Below are 20324 nucleotides of genomic sequence, written 5' to 3' on the forward strand. Positions count from 1 at the left end.
GGACTCCTAAATTTTCTTCTAGGATTCTTATTGTCTTATTTTTCATAATTTTTATAGCAGTAGAATTATTCCTTTCCACTTAATTTAAATTCTCCTTTTGTCATATTGAAACTCCTGGATATTGTCCATTTCTGATTATTTTGGTCTACTGTTCTAGCTTCTTCATCTTCTGTCAGTACCGGAGTATTCTAGTCACACTGCCTTTATGGAATGTTTTAATGTCTGATAGTACAATTACCTTCCAATTTTCTTAATTTTTCAAAATGCTCTTATCTTCTGACATTTATTTTCCCACATGATTTTTAAGAACATTTATCCACCTCCAAAGGACACCTTTTTGTTTTCTATTAATAAGTTCTACAAAGTTAGTAGCATAGCCTTTCTTTTTTTTTTTACATTTTTTATATTAAATATAATTTATTGTCAAATTGGTTTCCATGCAACACCCAGTGCTCATCCCAACAGGTGCCCTCCTCAATACCCATCACTCACCCTTCCCTCCCTCCCACCCCCCATAAGCCCTCAGTTTGTTCTCAGTATTTAAGAGTGTCTTATGGTTTGCCTCCCTCCCTCTCTGTAACTTTTTCCCCCTTCCTCTCCCCCATGGTCTTCTGTTAAGTTTCTCAGGATCCACATAAGAGTGAAAACATACGGTATCTGTCTTTCTCTGTATGGCTTATTTCACTTAGCATAACACTCTCCACTTCCATCCACGTTGCTACAAAGGGCCATATTTCATTCTTTCTCATTGCCACGTAGTATTCCATTGTGTATATAAACCACAATTTCTTTATCCATTCATCAGTTGATGGACATTTAGGCTCTTTCCATCATTTGGCTATTGTTGAGAGTGCTGCTCTAAACATTGGGGTACAAGTGCCCCTATGCATCAGCACTCCTGTATCCCTTGGGTAAATTCCTGGCAGTGCTATTGCTGGGTCATAGGGTAGATCTATTTTTAATTTTTTGAGGAACCTTCACACTGTTTTCCAGAGCAGAGTAGCATAGCATTTCTAAAGCAACCAAGCTGCAGTACAACAGGGATTTCAAAACTGGTGTTAAGGTCAATGCAGAAGCAGTCTTCATATATTTGTTTCTTTTCCTGATACTTCATAAAAGTTGGTGCCTATATTGCTTATCTGTGGCCGCATAAAAAATTACCCAAAAACTTTTTGGCTAAAAACAACAATAATCATTTTCTATTTTTCATAGTTTCTTTGGGTCATGAATTTAGAAGTGGCTTGGCTGGGTGGTTGTGGCTCATGTGGCGCTCATGAGGCTATAGTCAGACGCAGGACCACAATCATCTGAAGGCTGGACTGACTCTGGAGGATGCATTTCCTTTTCACAAGGTGACTTGAGAATCCTCAAGGCCACTAATGCTGGACATTGCGCATCATTGCTAGACTGGCTACCATTGCCACCTCAGGAACCTGGCTGTGGCCACCACTCCTGCCCTACTCCTGTCTGGATGGATTCCATGTGATCTCTGTCCCTTGACATTACTAACTTCTGATGGACACTCTGCAGAAGATGTCTGTCATTGGCAGAGGCTGGTCATGCGCCTACACAATGTGCCTACAATAAGGGAGGCTGGGAGAATGAGCGTCCAGTATTTTTAGCTTCTTTAGTGGGAGCCAGACTCTGTCTCACAAAGTGGAAGATTCTTCGAACAAGGGAAGAAGAATGTGAGGCCAAAGATAATAATACATATCTACTGTAGTAGTGAACTTTCTTGTTCTAGGAGATGTGGAAGGAGAGATGGCCCTTGCAGTGTTTTGTGGAAACATCTCTTTTGGCTTTCACAGAAGGAATAGATGATTCAAGAGAATTCTTTTTCGATTTATCTTCTGCGCTGCTGTCTGTAGAGGGAGCCATCTGCTTCGGACAGCAGTCGTCAGGATTGACATTCTAATAAAAGGTGCGAACTTATCCTGGACAGAGGACCAGGGCCAAGCCAGTGGGGTTAAACTCTGCAGAGTGAATGCCTGCGTGCAGAACCAAGACATATGATCCTGGATCTGCTTTGCTGAGTGCTGAGCTGAGACCCCAGTTCCAGTCTATTCAGCTGAAAAGAGGTAGTCAGGACACAGACCCTCCATCATCCATCCCAGCCCCAGAAGGGGCTCAGTAATGCTCTTGGGTATGTCTGACTGCATGTGGCACAGATGGCCACCCATGTGCCTTCCTAGGTGAGGTGGCTGCTCCTGGACCCCAGTAAATGAGCTAATTAACTTGGCCATTTGAACTTTAGAGACTACTTGTTCTGGAAAGGACAATATTGAGCTGTTCTTTCTGGCAGTAATTATGTACCAGACCAATTGCTTTTTGAGGCCACTTCTAGTTGGGTCAGTAAAGCTGTGTCACTGGAAGAGAGGGAATTAGTCCACCTATTTGCAGGGGCAGAGCATTTCTTTTCTGGTTCATTTAGAACTATAAGGTTATTAACACAAAAAGTTAGAAATATGGGTAAGACTGCATTTAACTACAAATCACTTGGTGATGAAGTGTCTATTGAGCTTTCCTGGCACAGAACCGTGGGAGAGTGCAAACAGGAATATGATTCACAGTTCATATTTTCAAGGAATTAGTGGTGTGAACATCTCTAGACCAAATGACTAGAATTCCAGGCAGGAAGTAGTAAACATCAGTGAAGATGAGTGGGAAGATCAGAATCACCAGCTCACTGCGCCCTACCCCTGGAGATGCTGCTTCAGTAGGTTTAAGGTAGGTCTTGAGAATCTGCATTTTTTTAAAAATCTTTTTAATGTTTATTTATTTCTGAGGCAGAGAGAGACAGAGCATGAGTGGGGGAGGGGCAGAGAGAGAGGGAGACACAGAATCAGAAGCAGGCTCCAGGCTCTGAGCTGTCAGCACAGAGCCCGATGCGGGGCTCGAATCCACAAGCCAAACCATGAGATCATGACCTGAGCCGAAGTCGGTCGCTCAACCGACTGAGCCACCCAGGCGCCCCATGAGAATCTGCATTTTTTAAAGGTAGGCTCCATGCCCAGCATGGGCCCAATATGGGGCCTGAACTCACGACCCTGAGATTGAGACCCAAGCTGAGATCAGGAGTCGGGCACCTAACCAGCTGAGCCACCCAGGTGCCCCAAGAATCTGCATTTTTAGCAAGTTACCAAGCAGTGTTGATGATGCTGGTCCAGGGACTGTACTTTGAGATCCACTGGGCTAGAAGCACTCTCTTCCAGCTGTGGCTTTATAAACAAAATGCTTATTTTTGACAAATTTTGATAAATTGAATCAAGTTTTTAATAAAAATGCCTCACATTCAATTTTTTTAATATTTGTTTTTGAGAGAGAGAGAGAGAGTGTGTGTGTGTGTGTGTGTGTGTGTGTGAGTGGGGGAGGGACAGCAGTGGTAGGGGGAAAGGGGATCCAAAGCAGACTCCATGCTGACAGCAGAGAGCCCAATGTGGGGCTTAAACCCACTAACCCCGAGATCATGACCTGAGCCGAAGTTGGACACTCAACCAACTGAGCCACCCAGGTACCCCACATTCAATTTTTAATATATTTATGATCCCACTGACGAGAGTGGTATAAATAAATATACAAGGGTTTTCATGGCAGTGTTTCTTACAATAGTGAAATTAATTTAATTAATTAATGAATTCCAATTAAATTGGAATCAAAATAAATGCCTAGCAATGGGAGATAGTACATCTTCTAGAAAAAAGTTCTTCACAGTTTATTAAAAGCGATGATGTAGTTATGTATTCACTTGCATGAAAGGTGTTATAAAGTATACAAAACTGTAGTTCACCGTACACGCACTCACACACACACACGTGTGTGTGTGTGCGCGTGTGTGTGTGTGTGTATGTGCATTTGGAAACACCAAAGTGTTAGTAATGGTTCTATTAAGCAGCTTTTCCCTTCCGTGTTCTCTAACTTGTCTGCGTTGAGCATGGATGACTTATGTGATCGGGTTCTACTAAAAGAGGCACTGACACATTCACCTTAAGTACTTTAGTCAGTCTTGCCATCACAAGAAAAGCAGGTTTTGTTTCTAAAGCCAGGATTTTCTGCGTTGGCCCCTTAGAATAATTAAACTCCATAAATACTGGCTTCTGGCTCCACAGAGTAAGCGCAGCTGAAGAAGTTAGAGCCTGGGTTCCACAAACTTCTTAACCTATATCCACATTTAATTGTTTATTTAAAAACCAGACACCCTTCCCCCCCTCCCACCGCCCCAACTTTTGTGTTATACTAATAGGTGCTATTCTTAGAGGCCTCTTCTGATACATTTGAAAGGTTGAAAGGAAACAAGCATTTGCAAACCTCAAACGCCTATTGTTTGTAGTCTTCCATACAGTTCAGCTGAATATTTGTTGTGTGAAATAACCATGTAGTAAAAATAGAAAGTTTATTTCCTATCTTCTGGTATTTATTATCTCCCCTATGGGTAGCAAGTTTTCTTTCTCAAGCTGACCCACCTTTTCTGACTAATTTAATTTTGGTGGAGAGAGTGGGGTGCTATTTACTTATTGGGAAGTTGCCCTGTGCAAAGCACTATGGTGGGGGCCATGGGGAAGAGGGAGGTGGTGTAAATCCACCTTGGGCCTTTACCAACAACAGAGCACCTTTCTATATAATCGCTGCATTTGAGCTTTACTAGTGCTTTTTGTACAGGTTTTTTGCACAGGTGAGGGAACTGAGTCACAGAAGTTTTATAACTTAGGCAAACATCACAGAGTCTTAGGGTACTAAGGCAGCTCACAGTGCTCAACTGAATGTACCCTGGCTCCCTTCCTACTGGAAGCCTCCGGAGATTGTTCCTTCCTGGACCTTCTTCTTTCCCCCTGACTGCTTTCTTCGCCAGTCTCCTCATGGGGTTTGTCTCAGACACAGCTGTTGCTGCACCGTTGGCAACAACTTCCTTGGTTGGCGGTTTCTGCCCTGTGCCTACAGAATAGTACTCTGAAAGAATCACAAAAGTGTGTGTGTGGGGGGGGGGGGGGGCGGGGGAGTATAGGGTTCCATTTGTATATTTATTATCATTCTTATTTATTACTCAACTTGTTGAAGTCAATGAGAGAACCACCTTCATGCCCCCACATCCTCCCAACCAGGTACCCATGTGTCATGGCCTGGGTTCTTCAGGAAGCAGCCTCTGACATAAAGTTGAGCGGGCAGGACCTTTATCTGGGAGTGCCCCCAAGAGAGCCCTGTGGACAGGAGGGGAAGGAAGCAGTGTCAGTTAGAGGAAGGACAGTGCATTGATGCAGGCCTGATGATCCTTCCCCAGCCCCATGGGGAGTTCTGGACTTATAGGAATTGTGTGCATGGGCCAAACCTATACCATGGTCAGTCATTAAATGTGGGCCACATGGGAGGGACATGATATTTTTTGTTTTTATCATTTTATTTTATTTGTTTTTTTAGTTTACGTCCAAATTAGTTAGCATACAGTGCAACAATGATTTCAGGAGTAGATTCCTTAATGCCCCTTACCCAATTAGCCCATCTCCCCTCCCACCACCCCTCCAGTAACCCTCTGTTTGTTCTCTATATTTAAGAGTCTCTTCTGTTTTGTCCCCCTCCTTGTTTTTATATTATATTTGCTTCTCTTCCCTTATGTTCATCTGTTCTGTGTCATAAAGTCCTCATATGAGTGAAGTCATATGGTTTTTGTCTTTCTCTGACTGACTAATTTCACTTAGCATAATACCCTCCAGTTCCATCCATGTAGTTGCAAATGGCAAGATTTCATTCTTTTTGATTGCCAAGTAATACTCCATTGTATATATATATATATACCACATCTTCTTTATCCATTCATCCATGGATGGACATTTGGGCTCTTTCCATAATTTGGCTACTGTCAGTGGCGCTGCTATAAACATTGGGGTGCATGTGCCCTTTGGAAACAGCACACCTGTGTCCCTTGGATAAATACGTACTAGTGCAATTGCTGGATTGGAGGGTAGTTCTATTTTTAATTTTTTGAGGAACCTCCGTACTGTTTTCCAGAGTGGCTGCACCAGCTTGCATTCCCATCAGCAATGCAAAAGAGATCCTCTTTCTCTGCATCCTCGCCAACATCTGTTGTTGCCTGAGTTGTTAATGTTAGCCATTCTGACAGATGTGAGGTGGTATCTCATTGTGGTTTTGATTTGTATTTCCCTGATGATGAGTGATGTGGAGCATTTTTTCATGTGTGTCAGTTGGCCATCTGGATGTCTTCTTTGGAGAAGTGGCTATTCATGTCTTTTGCCCATTTCTTCACTGGATTCTTTGTTTTTTGGGTGTTGAGTTTGATAAGTTCTTTATCGATTTTGGATACTAACCCTTTATCTGATATGTCGTTTGCAAATATCTTCTCCCATTCTGTCGGTTGCCTTTTAGTTTCGCTGATTGTTTCCTTCGCTGTGCACAAGCTTTTTGTTTTGATGAGGTCCTAGTAGTTCATTTTTCCTTTTGTTTCCCTTGCCTCCGGAGATGTGTTGAGTAAGAAGTTGCTACAGCCAAGATCAAAGAGGTTTTTTCCTGCTTTCTCCTCGAGGATATTGATGGCTTCCTGTCTTACATTTAGGTCTTTCATCCATTTTGAGTTTATTTTTGTGTATGGTGTAAGAAAGGGGTCCAGGTTCATTGTTCTGCATGTTACTGTCCAGTTTTCCCAGCACCACTTGCTGAAGAGACTGTCTTTATTCCATTGAATATTCTTTCCTGCTCTGTCAAAGATGAGTTGGCCATACGTTTGTGGGTCCATTTCTGGGTTCTCTATTCTGTTCCATTGATCTGAGTGTCTGTTTTTGTGCCAGTACTATACTGTCTTGATGATTACAGCTCTGTAATGCCGTTTGAAGTCTGGGGAGGGACATGATCTTGGGCAAGGCAGGTTTCTGTGGCTAAGGCAGGTCGTGGAGGGACCACAGCTGGAGGCTTCTAGCAACTGGGGAACAATTCCTTCCTTGAAAGAAACTTGGGTGGTACATTGCTATCCCTGAGGCGCTGAGATAACATAGAGAAGACAGAGAACAGCCTGCTTTGCAGATTCTTAGGCAATTTTATTGACATCATGAGGTCCAGTGTATCACAAGAACATCTCAAGGAGAAAATCTTCATGAAGATGAAGGCCAGCCAAGCCTCTCAGAAGAGTGGGACAGCTTTCACACTCCCTACTGGTTCACGGCTCCCATCATCTGGAGCGGTGGAGAGAGGAGAAGGCAGATGCAATGTTCTCCCCAAACTTCCATTTTTGGAGGAGAGATTTTTTTTCTGATAATTTACTGATTTTTAAAAATCAGCTCATGAAAATTCTTATCTGGATGTGGCACTTCTGTGGGGGATTAGAAAGAATATACATTTGGCAGTCAGGAAACCACAGTTCCAGTCCTGACCCTGCCTCTTTCCTTATAGCTCTGTGACCTTGAGCAAGCCACACAGCCTCTCTTGGCCTCAGTTTCCCCATCCATAAGATAAGATAGTTTGGCATGAAGAGGTCTGTGGTCACTTCCAGCTCAGGATCATGAAGCTTCTCCAACACGTAGGCCAGGAGTCAATAAACTACAGCCCACAGGCCAAATCTGGCTCAATACCTGTTTTTGTAAATAAAGTTTTACTGGAACACAGCCATGCTCATATATTTTGCCTCTTTTCTATGGCTGTTTTCATGCAACAATGGCAGAGTTGAGTAGTTGCAACGGAGATTGTCTTGCAAGTCTAAAATATTTATTACTTGACTCTTTACAGAAAAAAATTTGCCATCCCCTAAGCAAATCTTCCATCACGTGCCATTCTAAAGAGGAGAAGGAACAATATGGGCCACGAAGACATGGCTTTGCAATAATTTGGGCCAAGAGAGGTGTCTGTCAAGTAACATTTCTGGAGTATTCCTTGGGCAGTTGCGAGAAAGGGGAAGGTCAAAGGAGATGAGGAGAGAAGCATCCTGAACATACTGTGCACCAAGGGCAGCGTCTGCAAGGATTCCTGATTAAGCAGTGTCCTTAAGTGGGATCTTGTTTGCCAAAATATCCACCCCTGCAATCCCTGCATCAGCTCATTTTTACCCCCACAGCAGGATGTTTAGCACGGAGGGAAAACGCAGGTTTCTCTTTTACCATCAAGGTCATTTGTGTAGGAACTGAGCTGGGGGAATAAATGAGTAAAGTAAATGAGTAAAGGGAAATTTTGGAAGAAATGAGGGAAGAATCTCTCTCTGCTGGTGAAATGGCAGAATCATGAAGCTGTCACTCCTTTAGAGAAAATAGCTCTGCTGGTAAGAGACCACAGAAGTAGGAGGAATCCCGACAATACTACTATTATGAGCTGTGCTCCGCAGTCTTAAGAAGCACAGCTTCTAGTTGCTTAACGACTCTTCATATCATCTTGTGTTCATCTCAGTGTCAAAACAGCCCATGGGGTAGTATCAAGTGTTATAATCCTCATCATCCTATATTTCACAGGTGTGGAAAGACTTCAGGATGATTTGCCTGATGCTTTTTATAACGTCTGCAGCGTTTTATGTTTCGTCCCAGCCATTTGCCTCTTAACATTTGGTCCTTTCGATTGCTTTTTGTTGTTGTTGTCAGTATTACTGTTGTCTTCCCAGGGAAATTCCACCCCCCTGGAGGTCCGGGAAGATGTCTCATACCAGGTCATAGAAGGCTTGCATTGAGAGAAAGCAGTCAGTCTAATGAAGCCACTTAAATATAAAATGAGGAAGATGAGGCTCTGAGAGGTGACCTGAGGGCCACATAGCTAGTGAGAGTAGAGCTGGAACAATAACTATGATCCTCTAACTTGAAGGCTGGTGCTTTTTGCACAGATCTTCATTACACCTCTTGGTAGTCCCCCTACCAAGTGTCTTATGTATACATACAAAGTAGTACTCCTGGTGAGTATCTAGACAGATACCCTGTCTTTTGAAATAGATTAAGCTCTTTCTGGGTTAAGGACCATGGCTACTATTTACATTACTTTAACTCCTAACTTTGAGCATCAAAAATATAATCCCTACCTTAAGAAACTAGAAGATGAGGAGTGAATTAAACCCAAAGCAAGCAGAAAGGGAAGAAATAATGAAGACAAGAGTGGAAATAAATGAAATAAATAGCAAATGAATGAAATAAAATAGAAAAACAATACAGAACATCAATAAGACCAAATATTCTTGAAAAGATCAACAAAATTAATAATTTTTTAGCTATAATGTCCAGGAAAATAAGAAAGGACACTCAAATTCATGAATCTGGAATGAGAGGGGAGACATAACTACTAACCTTAAAAAAATGAAAAAGATGAGAAGAGTATACTGTGAACAACAGTATGGCAGCAAATCAGAGAACTTAGATTACATGGGCAAATTTCTAGAAAGTTACAAATTCCCAAAACTGAGTGAAGAACAAGAAATCTGGACAGACCTAAAAGAAGTTGACCAAATTAGTAAACTAAAAACTTCCAGTAGAGAAAAGCCCAGGCCCAGAAGCTTTCACTGGTGAATTCTGCCAAACATTTGAAGAAGAATTAATACCAGTTCTTCACAAACTCTTCCAAAAAAATGGAATTTGAAGAACACTTCCGACTTCATTCTGTGAGGCCATTCTTTGATACCAAAACCAGACTAAGACATCACAAGAACAAACAAATAAAATGATGAACCAATATCCATCATGAATAGATATGCAAAAATCATCAACAAAACACTACTAACATAAATTCATTTAAAAAACATTAAAAAAAAAAACAAAGGATTACACATGATCAAGTAGGATTTGCCTGAGAATGCAAGGGTCATTTAATATCAGAGGGTCAATAAATGAAATATACCATATTAATAGAATAAAGGGAAAAATTATATGATCATCTTAATAGATGCAGATAAAGCATTTGACAAAATCCAATATCCTTTCTTTTTTTATTACTATTATTTTTTTAATTTTATTTTTTATTTTAGAATATGCATCCAAATTAGTTAGCATAAGTATCCAAAATCTATAAAGAGCTCACCAACTCCACACCCGAAAAACAAATAATCCAGTGAAGAAATGGGCAGAAAACATGAATAAACACTTCTCTAAAGAAGACATCCAGTGGGGCGCCTGGGTGGCGCAGTTGGTTGAGCGTCCGACTTCAGCCAGGTCACGATCTCGCGGTCCGTGAGTTCGAGCCCCGCGTCAGGCTCTGGGCTGATGGCTCGGAGCCTGGAGCCTGTTTCCGATTCTGTGTCTCCCTCTCTCTCTGCCCCTCCCCCGTTCATGCTCTGTCTCTCTCTGTCCCAAAAAAAATAAATTAAAAAACGTTGAAAAAAAAATTAAAAAAAAAAAAAAAAAAAAAAGAAGACATCCAGATGGCCAACAGGCACATGAAAAGATGCTCAACGTCGCTCCTCATCAGGGAAATACAAATCAAAACCACACTCAGATATCACCTCACGCCAGTCAGAGTGGCTAAAATGAACAAATCAGGAGACTATAGATGCTGGCGAGGATGTGGAGAAACGGGAACCCTCTTGCACTGTTGGTGGGAATGCAAATTGGTTCAGCCTCTCTGGAAAACAGTGTGGACGTTCCTCAAAAAATTAAAAATAGACCTACCCTATGACCCAGCAATAGCACTGCTAGGAATTTACTCAAGGGATACAGGAGTACCGATGCATAGGGGCACTTGTACCCCAATGTTTATAGCAGCACTCTCAACAATAGCCAAATGATGCAAAGAGCCTAAATGTCCATCAACTGATGAATGGATAAAGAAATTGTGGTTTATATACACAATGGAGTACTATGTGGCAGTGAGAAAGAATGAAATATGGCCCTTTGTAGCAACATGGATGGAACTGGAGAGTGTGATGCTAAGTGAAATAAGCCATACAGAGAAAGACAGATACCATATGATTTCACTCTTATGTGGATCCTGAGAAACTTAACAGAAACCCATGGGGGAGGGGAAGGAAAAAAAAAAAAAGAGGTTAGAGTGGGAGAGAGCCAAAGCATAAGAGACTGTTAAAAACTGAGAACAAACTGAGGGTTGATGGGGGGTGGGAGGGAGGAGAGGGTGGGTGATGGGTATTGAGGAGGGCACCTCTTGGGATGAGCATTGGGTGTTGTATGGAAACCACTTTGACAATAAACTTCATATATTGAAAAATAAATAAATAAATAAAAAGGAAAAAGAAAAAAAACAAATTAGCATATAGTGAAGCAAAGATTTCAGGAGTAGATTCCTTAATGCCTCTTACCCATTTAGCCCATTCCCCCTCCCACAATCCCTCCAGTAACCCTCAGTTGTTTCTCCATATTTATGAGTCTCTTCTGTTTTCTCCCCCTCCCTGTTTTTACATTATTTTTGTTTCCCTTCCCTTATGTTCATCTGTTTTGTCTCTTAAAGCCCTCATATGAGTGAAGTCATATGATATTTGTCTTTCTCTGACTAATTTCACTTAGCATAATACCCTCCAGTTCCATGCACGTAGTTGCAAATGGCAAGATTTCATTCTTTTTGATTGCCGAGTAATACTCCATTGTATATACATACCACATCTTCTTTATCCATTCATCCATGGATGGACATTTGGGCTCTTTCCATAATTTGGCTACTGTCAGTGGCACTGCTATAAACATGGGGGTGCATGTGTCCTTTCGAAACAGCATACCTATATCCCTTGGATATTTATCCTATTAGTGAAATTGCTGGGTTAGAGGGTAGTTCTATTTTTAATTTTGGGGGGAACCTCCATACTGTTTTCCAGAGTGGCTGCACTAGCTTGCATTCCCACCAGCAATGCAAAAGAAATCCTCTTTCTCTGCATCCTCGCCAACATCTGTTGTTGCCTGAGTTGTTAATGTTAGTCATTCTGCCAGATGTGAGGTAGTATCTCGTTGTTTTGATTTTTATTTCCCTGATGATGAGTGATGTGGAGCATTTTTTCATGTGTCAGTTGGCCATCTGGATGTCTTCTTTGGAGAAGTGGCTATTCATGTCTTTTGCCCATTTCTTCACTGGATTCCTTGTGTTTTGGGTGTTGCGTTTTATAAGTTTTCTGTGGATTTTGGATACTAACCCTTTATCTGATAGGTCATTTGCAAATATCTTCTCCCATTCTGTCGGTTGCCTTTTAGTTTTGCTGATTGTTTCCTTCGCTGTGCACAAGCTTTTTGTTTTGATGAGGCTCCAGTAGTTCATTTTTGCTTTTGTTTCCCTTGCCTCCGGAGATGTGTTGAGTAAGAAGTTGCTGCAGCCAAGATCAAAGAGGTTTTTTCCTGCTTTCTCCTCGAGGATATTGATGGCTTCCTGTCTTACATTTAGGTCTTTCATCCATTTTGAGTTTATTTTTGTGTATGGTGTAAGAAAGGGGTCCAGGTTCATTGTTCTGCATGTTGCTGTCCAGTTTTCCCAGGCACCACTTGCTGAAGAGACTGTCTTTATTCTATTGGATATTCTTTCCTGCTTTGTCAAAGATTAGTTGGCCGTACATTTGTGGGTCCATTTCTGGGTTCTCTATTCTGTTCCATTGATCTGAGTGTCTGTTCTTGTGCCAGTACCATATTGTCTTGATGATTACAGCTTTGTAGTATAGCTTGAAGTCTGGGATTGTGATGCCTCCTGCTTTGGTTTTCTTTTTCAAGATCGCTTTGGCTATTCGAGGTCTTTTCTGGTTCCGTACAAATTTTAGGGTTATTTGTTCTAGCCTTGTGAAGAATGCTGTGTTATTGGATAGGGATTGCATTGAATATGTAGATTGCTTGGGTAGTATCGACATTTTAACATTATTTGTTCTACCTATCCAGGAGCATGGAATCTTTTTCCATTTCTTTGTGTCTTCTTCAATTTCTTTCATAAGTTTTCTATACTTTTCATTGTATAGATTTTTCACCTCTTTGGCTAGATTTATTCCTAGGTATTTTATGGTTTTAGTGCAACTGTAAATGGGATCGATTCCTTGATTTCTCTTTCTGTCACTTCATTGGTGGTGTATAGGAATGCAACCGATTTCTGTATGTTGATTTTATATCCTACAACTTTGCTGAGTTCATGAATCAGTTCTAGCAGTATTTTGGTGGAATCTTTTGGGTTTTCCATATTGAGTATCATGTCATCCGTGAAGAGTGAAAGTTTGACCTACTCCTGGCCGATTTGGATGCCTTTTATTTCTGTGTGTTATCTGATTGCAGAGGCTAAGACTTCCAATACTATGTTGAATAACAGTGGCAAGAGTGGACATCCCTGTCTTGTTTCTGACCTTGGGGGGATAGCTCTCAGTTTTTCCCCACTGAGGATGATACTAGCATTGGGTCGTTCATATATGGTTTTTATGATCTCGAGATATGCTCCTTCTATCCCTTCTTTCTTGAGGGTTTTTATCAAGAAAGATGCTGTATTTCATCAAATGCTTTCTCTGCATCTATTGAGAGGATCCTATGGTTCTCGTCCTTTCTTTTATTGGTGTGATGAATCATGTTAATTGTTTTGCGGATATTGAACCATCCTTGCATCCCAGGAATAAATCCCACTTGGTCATGGTGAATAATTTTTTAATGTATTTTTGGATCTGGTTGGCTATTATCTTGTTGAGGATTTTTGCATCCATGTTCATCAGGGAGATTGGTCTATAGTTCTCCTTTTTAGTGGGGTCTCTGTCTGGTTTTGGATCAAGGTAATGCTGGCTTCATAGAAAGAGTTTGGAAGTTTTCCTTCCATTTCTATTTTTTGAAACAGTTTCAAGAGAATAGGTGTTAACTCTTCCTTAAATGTTTGGTAGAATTCCCCTGGAAAGCCATCTGGCCCTGGACTCTTGTTTTTTTTGGCAGATTTTTGATTACTAATTCAGTTTCCTTACTGGTTATGGGTCTGTTCTTCCTGTTTTAGTTTTGGTAGTCTATATGTTTCTAGGAATTTGTCCATTTCTTCCAGATTGCCCATATTATTGGAATATAATTGCTCATAATATTCTCTTAATATTGTTTTTATTTCGGCTGTGTTGGTTGTGATCTCTCCTCTTTCATTCTTGGTTTTATTTATTTGGGTCCTTTCCTTTTTCTTCGTGATCAAACTGGCTAGTGGTTTGTCAATTTTGTTGATTCTTTCAAAGAACCAGCTTCTGGTTTCATTGATCTGTTCTATTGTTTTGTTTGTTTGTTTGTTTCGATAGCATTAATTTCTGCTCTAATCTTTATTATTGCCTGTCTTCTGCTGGTTTTGGATTTTTTTTGCTGTTATTTTCCAGCTCCTGATAGCATAAGATTAGGTTATGTATCTGAGATATTTCTTCCCTCTTTAGGAAGGCCTGGATTGCTATATACTTTCCTCTTAAGACTGCCTTTGCTGCATCTCAGGGGTTTTGGGTTGTGGTGCTATCATTTTCATTGACTTCCATATACTTTTAATTTCCTCTTTAACTGTTTGGTTAGCCCATTCATTCTTTAGTAGGATGTTTTTCAGTCTCCAAGTATTTGTTACCTTTACAAATTTTTTCTTGTGGTTGATTTCGAGTTTCATAGCATTGTGGTCTGAAAATATGCACGGTATGATCTCGATCTTTTTGTACTTACTGAGGGCTGATTTGTGTCCCAGTATATGGTCAGTTCTGAAGAATGTTCCATGTGTACTGGAGAAGAATGTATATTCTGCTGCTTCAGGGTGAAATGTTCTGAATATATCTGTCAAGTCCATCCGGTCCAGTGTGTCATTCCAAGCCATTGTTTCCTTGTGGATTTTTTGATTAGATGATCTGTCCGTTGCTGTGAGTGGGGTGTTGAAGTCTCCTACTATTATGGTATTACTATCGATGAGCTTCTTTATGTTTGTGATTAATTGATTTATATATTTGGGTGCTCGCACATTTGGCACCTAGATGTTTACAATTGTTAGGTCTTCTTCGTGGATAGACCCCTTGATTATGATATAATGCCCTTCTGCATCTTTTGATACAGTCTTTATTTTAAAGTCTAGATTGTCTGATATAAGTATGGCTACTCCAGCTTTCTTTTGTTGACCATTAGCATGATAGATGGTTCTCCATCCCCTTATTTTCACTCTGAAGGTGCCTTTAGGTCTGAAGTGGGTCTCTTGTAAACAGCATCTAGATGGATCTTGTTTTCTTATCCATTCTGTTACCCTATGTCTTTTGATTGGAGCATTGAGTCCATTGACGGTTAGAGTGAGTGCTGAAAGATAGGAATTTATTACCATTATGATTCTTGTAGAGTTGGAGTTTCTGGTGGTGTTCTCCGGTCCTTTCTAATCTTTGTTGCTTTTGGTGTGTATATATATATATATATATATATATATTTTCATCTTTTCTCCCCTCAGAGAGTCCCTTTTAAAATTTCTTGAAGGGCTGGTTTAGTGGTCACAAACTCCTTTAATTTTTGTTTGTCTGGGAAACTTTTAATTTCTCATTCAGTTTTGAATGACGGCCTTTCTGGATAAAGAATTCTTGGCTGCATATTTTTCCAATTCAGCACACTGAATATATCCTGCCACTCCTTTCTGGCCTGCCAAGTTTCTGTGGATAGGTCTGCTGCAAACCTGATCTGTCTTGCCTTGTAGGTTAGCGACTTTTTTTCCCTTGCTGCTTTCATGATTCTCTTCTTGCCTGAGTTTTGTGAATTTGACTATGATATACCTTGTTGATGGTCGGTTTTTGTTGAATTTAATGGGGGTCCTCTGTGCTTCCTGGATTTTGATGTCTGTGTCTTTCCCCAGGTTAGGAAAGTTTCCCACTATGATTTGCTCACATAACCCTACTACCCCTATTTCTCTCTCTTCCTCCTCTGGGACCCCTATGATTCTGATGTTCTTCCTTTTGAATGAGTCACTGGTTTCTCCAATTCTTAAATCGTGCTTGTTTGCCTTAATTTCCCTCTTTTTTTCTGCTTCGTTATTCTCTATAAGTTTGTCCTCTATATTGCTGATTCTTTGTTCTGCCTCATCCATCCTTGCAGCCGCTGCATCCATCCATGATTGCAACTCAGTTATGGCGTTTTTAATTTCATTCTGGCTATTTTTTATTTCTTTTATCTCTGCAGAAAGGGATTCTAATCTATTTTCGACTCCAGCTAGTATTCTTATTACTGTGATTCTAAGTTCTGGTTCAGACATCTTGCTTGTATCTGTGTTGGTTAAATCCCTGGCTGTTGTTTCTTCATGCTCTTTCTTTTGGGGTGAATTCCTTCATGTTGTCATTTTGAAGGGAGAAAAGGAATTAATGAGGTAGAAAATTGAAATTAAAATAAATTAAAATAAAAAAAATATTAAAATTCAAAATTAAACACACACACACACAGAAATCGAATAGATGATGCTAGATCCTAGGTGTGTTTTGGTCTGGGTGTTGAAAGTGGTTTGACACATTAGAGGGAAGAAAAGTGGGGGGCGGGATAAAAAAAAAAAGGAAATCGTTTGAGAATTTAAAAAAATGAATACACTGAAGTAGACAAAAATGAGATGATGTGGGTAAAATAGAATTTGAAAAATTACACACAAAATAGAAAATATAGTAGAAAAAAATTAAAAATATTTTTAGTAAAAATTAAAAAGAAATATGAATTTTTTCATTTTCTGTATTTACGAGAAAAGAAAAGAAACAAAACAGAAAAAAAGAAAAAAGAAAAAAAATCATTTGAAAATTTGAAAAAGTGAATACACTGTAGCAGACTAAAATAAAATGATGGGAGTAAGATAGAATTTGAAAAAACTTACATAAAAGCAAAAAATATAGTAATAAAAATTAAATAAAAATATTTTTAAAAGAAACTGAAAGCAAAAATGAAGTTTTTCTCTTTCTGCATTCAAGAAAAAGAAAAATGAAAATGAGAAAAAAAAGAAAAAGAAAAAAAGGAAATTGTTGGAAAATTTGGAAAGGTGAGTACACTGAAGTAGACTAAAATAAAATGATGGAGGTAAAGTAGAATTTGAAAAAACTTACACAAAAGTAAAAAATATAATAATAAAAATTAAAGACAGATATTTTTAATATAAATTGACAATAAAAATGAGTTTTTTCTCTTTCTGTATTCAAGAAAAAGAAAAGAATTTTAAAGGAGAAAAAGGAAAAAGAGAAAGAAAGGAAAAGGAAAAAATTAAATAGATGAACCTGCTAACAGATTGAAATAGGACTGAAATTGCTTAGTTTTCCCCTAGAGGTCAGTCCATGTAGCTCTTTATAGTCCATAAATTAAGCTGGAGGTGAGCTTAGTTCTTGAAGAGCGAAGTTGGCTCAGTTGAGCTGTTACACCGAGCCCCGCCCTCCACTAGATGGCGCTGCTAGCCTAGTGGGGTGGATTGTTGTGGTGCTCGTAGGTGCGCATGCGTGGGAGCGGTGAAAATGGCGCCACCCAGCTACCCAGTCTGTTCTCCCGGATCAGCAATCGCCCACCTGTCCTCTGTTTTCAGCTCTCGTCCACTCCCCACTTTTTCACTCTCTGTGACCAGGCCCCAGGCAGTACCTCTCTCCCAAGTTTTGTCTCAGATGTGGCTGTTTTCCCCAGCCCCTTACTTCCAAAGGACTGCGGCTTTGACCCATTCTGCCCCTCTATGGGAGGGTCTCACTGAGCAGTGGCCGAATGAGCAAGGGCTGAATGTCGGCTGCACCCAGGAATGCCCGCTGGACCCTGCTGTTGCCGGTGCCCCAAGACTGCGGCCAGGTGCCAGCCTGCCCAAAAAAAAGTTCACGAGACAGTGTAGCAGCAGCTTTTCAGGGATTATGAAAAATCACAACACGTATCTGGCCCCAGGCTTCACCCTCAAAGACCTTGCCCCAGCACCAGCCAATGTGGCTGCCTTCTGGGGTCTTCTGGGACCGGGTGGCTTCAACAGTCTCTACCAAATGTCCTTCCAGCAGTGGAATCACATCTCCCTGTGTGGCCTGAGAACCTCCCAGACTTCACTCTGTTCCTGGGGATTCACCCTTCCCATCAGAGAACCACCAGGTATCGAGCTGCAGAGTTGGCTGACTTTGCGCTCCCCTTGTTTACAGTCTTAATGGAATTTAAACCCTCTCCTTTCTCCTTTCTCCTTTCTCCCTTTTTAGTTTAGTCCCTGCGACTGTTTCCAATTTTCCACTTTCTCTCCAGCTGCTTTTGGGGAGGGATGCTTTTCCTGTATCCTCCCCCCCTCCCCAGTGTCCGTCTTCTCTCCTCCCGCAAAAAGGTTCCCTACCTTCCGCGGCTTCTTGCTCCGCAAGTTCAGCTCTCCATTCCGTGTACCTGCTGAATTCTGTGATTCAGGTTGTGCAGATTGTTGTGTTACTCCTGCAATCAGTTTTCTAGGTGTGTAGGATGGTTTAGTGTTGGTCTGGCTGTATTTCATGGACACGAGACACACAAAAAGCTTCCCTGCTTTTCCGCCACCTTGATTCCTCCCCTATCCTTTCTTGATTAAAAAAAAAAAAAACAACAACACTCAACAAACTAAGAATAGAAAGGAATTTCCTAAACCAGATAAAGGGCATCTATGAACACACTATAGCTAATTCATACTTATTGGTATAAAAATGAGTGTTTTTCCCCTAAGATCAGGAATATGACAAAGATGTTTTCTTTCACCACTTCCATTTAGCACTGTCCTAGAGGTTCTAGCCAGGGAAATTAAGTAAGGAGAAGAAATAAAAGGCATCCAGGTTAATGAATGGATAAAGAAGATAAGATTATATATCTTATATAGAATCTAGGGGTATTACTCGGCAATCAAAAAGAATGAAATTTGCTGTTTGCAACTATGTGGATGGAACTAGAGGGTATTATGCTAAGCTAAATTAGTCAGAGAAAGACGAATATCATATGACTTTACTCATTTGAGGACTTTAAGATACAAAACAGATGAACATAAGGGAAGGGAAACAAAAATAATATAAAAACAAGGAGGGAGACAAAACAGAAGAGACTCTTAAATACAGAGAACAAACAGAGGGTTGCTGGAGGGGTGGTGGGAGGGGGGATGGGCTAAATGGGAAAGGGGCATTAAGGAATCTACTCCTGAAATCATTGTTGCACTATATGCTAAGTTTATGTAAATTATAAAATAAATAAATTATTTTTTTAAAAAGGCATCCAGGTTAGAAAAGAAGTAAAACTATCTCTACTTAAAGATAACATGTTCTGGGGCACCTGGGTGGCTCTGTCAGTTAAGCGTCCGACTTCGGGTCAGGTCATGATCTCGCGGTCTGTGGGTTCAAGCCCCACGTCGGGCTCTGTGCTGACAGCTCAGAGCCTGGAGCCTGTTTCAGATTCTATGTCTCCCTCTTCCTCTGACCCTCCCTGTTCATGCTCTCTCTCTCTGTCTCAAAAATAAATAAATGTTAAAAAAAATTAAAAAAAAAAAAAGGTAACATGTTCTTGTACATAGAAAACCCTAAGAAATCCACTAAAAACTGTTAACGCTAATAAACAAGAAGATTGCAGGATATAAGATCAATACACTAAAACCAGTTGTATTTCTATACACTAGCAGTGAACATTTCAAAAATGAATTAGCATCAAAATAAAATACTTAAGTATCAAAAATAGCATCAAAGTAGCATCAAAAAAGTATAAATTTAATATTATACATGCCTTATGCTGAGATCAACTTTGGAAGCACAAAGAACAGGGTAAAGAATATTTGCAAATTCTATATCAAGTAAAAGTTTAATATCCATAACATGTAAAGAACTACAACTCAAGAACAAAAATACAAACAACTCAATTTAAAAATGGGCAAAGTACTTGAATAGACCTTTTTTTTTTTTTTTTATTTTTATTTTTTTTCTTTTCCAACTTTTTTTTTTTTTTTTTTTTGGGACAGAGAGAGACATAGCATGAACGGGGGAGGGGCAGAGAGAGAGGGAGACACAGAATCGGAAACAGGCTCCAGGCTCTGAGCCATCAGCCCAGAGCCTGACGCGGGGCTCGAACTCACTGACCGCGAGATCGTGACCTGGCTGAAGTCGGACGCTTAACCGACTGCGCCACCCAGGCGCCCCAAGACCTTTTTTTTTTTTAAAGAAGATCTATAAATGGCCAAAAGCCACATGAAAACTCATTAAGGAAATGCAAATCAAAGCCACAATGAGATACCACTTCACATCCACTAGGATGGCTATAATTTAAAAACCAGAAAATAACAGTGTTGTTGAAGATGTGGAAAGCCCTCATACACTAATAGAGGGAATGTAAAATGGTGTAGCTGTTGTGGAAAACAGTCTGGTGGCTCCTCAATAAGCTAAGTATAGAATTAGTATATGACCCAGCAATTCCACTCCTGGATATATACTCAAAAGAATAGAAAATGAGTACTCAAACAGATTCTTGTAGGCCAATGTTTATTGCATAATTACTTTACGACACTAAAAAGGTGGAAACAACCCAAGTGTCCGT

General features: G+C 40.3%; 1 protein-coding gene and 1 long non-coding RNA gene across 14 annotated transcripts in view; one reads left to right on the forward strand and one right to left on the reverse strand.

Moving 5' to 3' along the window:
- The window catches only part of NEK11 (NIMA related kinase 11), a 288025-nt gene that overhangs the window by 203795 nt on the left and 63906 nt on the right, over positions 1-20324 (forward strand). The gene's annotated exons all lie outside the window — the stretch shown is intronic.
- LOC131511830 (uncharacterized) overlaps positions 5008-20324 on the reverse strand; it is a 28301-nt gene continuing 12984 nt past the window's right edge. For 2 of the 3 annotated variants that reach the window (XR_009261764.1, XR_009261766.1), the window contains 2 exons: positions 18130-18342; positions 5008-5192 (listed from right to left, as the gene is read on the reverse strand). This is a non-coding gene — a long non-coding RNA (uncharacterized LOC131511830). Of the gene's footprint in view, positions 5193-17417; positions 17624-18129; positions 18343-20324 lie in introns of all 3 variants that reach the window. The other variant, XR_009261765.1, reaches the window with a different exon arrangement.

The sequence above is a fragment of the Neofelis nebulosa genome, chromosome 5 (assembly GCF_028018385.1).
Source record: "Neofelis nebulosa isolate mNeoNeb1 chromosome 5, mNeoNeb1.pri, whole genome shotgun sequence".
NCBI classification, from domain to species: Eukaryota; Metazoa; Chordata; class Mammalia; order Carnivora; family Felidae; genus Neofelis; species Neofelis nebulosa.